We start from the raw sequence: 2429 nt of genomic DNA on the forward strand, positions 1-2429 counted from the left end.
TATATCCTGGAGATATTTCATAAGGAGAAATACCTTAATGACAAAGAGATCATTTTTCAGTGAAGCTCCTTACCATCAAATCTAGCTAATGTGAGTGGCCAAATCCATATTCTGATTATCCACAGAACAACCAGCTACTTAACATCTCCATAAGAACTTGTTCCCTGATGACATTAAATGGTTCTTTCCCAAACCAATATTCCCCAGCTATGTTCTTAATTTCAGACCCAGCTCATGGAGCACAGGATATTCAGTCTCATAATGTATCTTCAGATTGGTAAAACTGTATTTACAGTTGGAGTGTCCCAAAAAAGGGAGAGATCAGTGAAGAAGGCTTTTGAAACCATTGTTTTCTGGGGTCTTCCCCAGGATCCTTAACAATGTCCTTGCTGGCCACCTGACTACAGAATGACAGAAAAGCTAACCAGGAAGACCATATAATATTATAGAAAAGCCAGGCCTGAACACGGAGAACTATACAGAAGGTCTGAATCATCCTCCCAGGGCTGCTGAAATTATAGTTCAGCGACCACTACTTATCTGCTCATTGGTTATTCTTGAAGTAAAAAATATGTTCCATTAAGAAATCCCCAGAGGGACTAGAAAAGAGAACTTTGGTTTTAAAAAGATACTCTTCCCTGAAAATAAAGCACTGCATATATTTTTTTAATGCCATCCTGCTCTTTTAAGCCCTTTGCCAGCCCCTTCTATGTATGAATAAAAGGAACAGTTTTACCCTTTACTATCTCAATCTGGTCGTGAAATATATGAAGTAGCTACAGTTTGTAATAACACACATAGGGCACAATCCTAAACCCTTATGTCAGTGCTTTCCAGACGAGATCAGGCATGTGCAGTGCTTTCCAGCACTGACATAAGGGCAATGCAGCTCCGAGGTAAGGAAACAAATATTCCCTTACTTTGAGGAGGTCTCCGTGAGTGATACCCAACTGCACACGGATACAGCACATGGCCCATTGGCACCGCTATGCCAGTGCTGGAAAGCACTGACATAAGGGGTTAGGATTGCGCCCATAGTTGCATTGGATTCTAGAGCTTTGTGTTGATTCTGTAATAAGGCTAAAACTGAAATGAACCCAACCAGTGTTGGCAGTGGCTCTTATACCTCAGATCTGAGCTTGTGAATCTGCCTTAATAAAACATGGTGGTAAACACAGGAACAGGGGAGGAGCACAACACTTTGCAATAGGTTCATTATGCAGTTCTCCTCCCCAGCTGTATTTAATTAATGGCAGCAAACATTATTAAAATTGGGGCGAATGTTGTTTGTGTATTTTTTGCTGTTCTCCTTTCGTAATTGGACATACAGTGAACCCTGGATTTAACAGACTAATGGGGGGAAGGGGTTAATGTCTATTAATGACAGAGTGGCCCAATCCTATCCCCCCATTTATGGCAATGGATCTCTAAATCAGCTGCCTGTACATCCATTTACTATGGTGTGAAAATGGAAGGCTCCACCATCATTCGCTCCAGAGCCACCTGTGCAAATGCAAGAGGTTCTGTGCAACTGCTGCCACAGAGCCCAGCCTGTACCAACTGAGGTATGTCGGCAGAGGGGGCAGGTCATGATTGGGGAAGGGGAGGTTCAGAGTGGACAGTGGGATGGAGGGAATGGATCTTGGAAGCAGCAAGTTGTGCCATGATTCTATACCCTACTTTTTAGTTCGTGCTGTCCCCTTCCTGTCCTTGGACCTATGCCAGCTACATGGCTGGCACAGGTCTGAGGAAACAAATAGGCTGGCCTACCAAGGGGTAAGTATAGTTTTTTTTACTTACCTTGGTCTTCGGGTTCCTTCTGGTTCCCCCCCCCCCCACATAGAATACAAGTTGGGCATGTCCTTCATTGGTGAGGCTGCATGTGGCAGCAACTGTTACCCTGCACATGCCTGATCTCGTCTGATCTTGGAAGCTAAGCAGGGTCAGGCCTGGTTAGTACTTGGATGGGAGACCGCCTGGGAATACTGGGTGCTGTAGGCTTATACCATAGTCTTTCGAGACTGAAGGTTGCCAACCATGCTATAGCATGGTGGGGGATAGGATTGGGCTGAAAGTCTGTTAGATATGAAGGCATTTACATCAATGGAGATACGCATGCACAAAACACATATGATTAGTTTTTAATATAGCAGAAAACACCTGTTGTTTCCAAACACTATTCAATTGAGATCAAATCAGGGGTTTACTATAATTAAGATTGTAGGACTATGTTTCCAGGTTAAAATTTTCATTCTCTCAGGTTTATATTAACAGAATTAATGATCTGACTCACTTCTTCATCCTCTATCTCCATTTCATATTTATTTTCTATTCATATTTTTAAAAGAACTTTGGTCGGAGAATTTCTAATCAGAGATTCTGAAAGTCCAATGTTTGTAAGAGAATTGCCAGTAACAAGCACTGATTAC

The 2429-nt window shown here is 42.4% G+C and overlaps 1 pseudogene; it reads left to right on the plus strand.

Annotated features, from left to right (window-relative positions):
- The first annotated feature begins 1884 nt into the window (after positions 1–1884).
- LOC136646471 (5S ribosomal RNA) lies at positions 1885–2001 on the plus strand (annotated as a pseudogene).
- The last annotated feature ends 428 nt before the right edge of the window (positions 2002–2429 follow it).

Source organism: Tiliqua scincoides, chromosome 3 (genome assembly GCF_035046505.1).
Source record: "Tiliqua scincoides isolate rTilSci1 chromosome 3, rTilSci1.hap2, whole genome shotgun sequence".
Lineage (NCBI taxonomy): Eukaryota > Metazoa > Chordata > Lepidosauria > Squamata > Scincidae > Tiliqua > Tiliqua scincoides.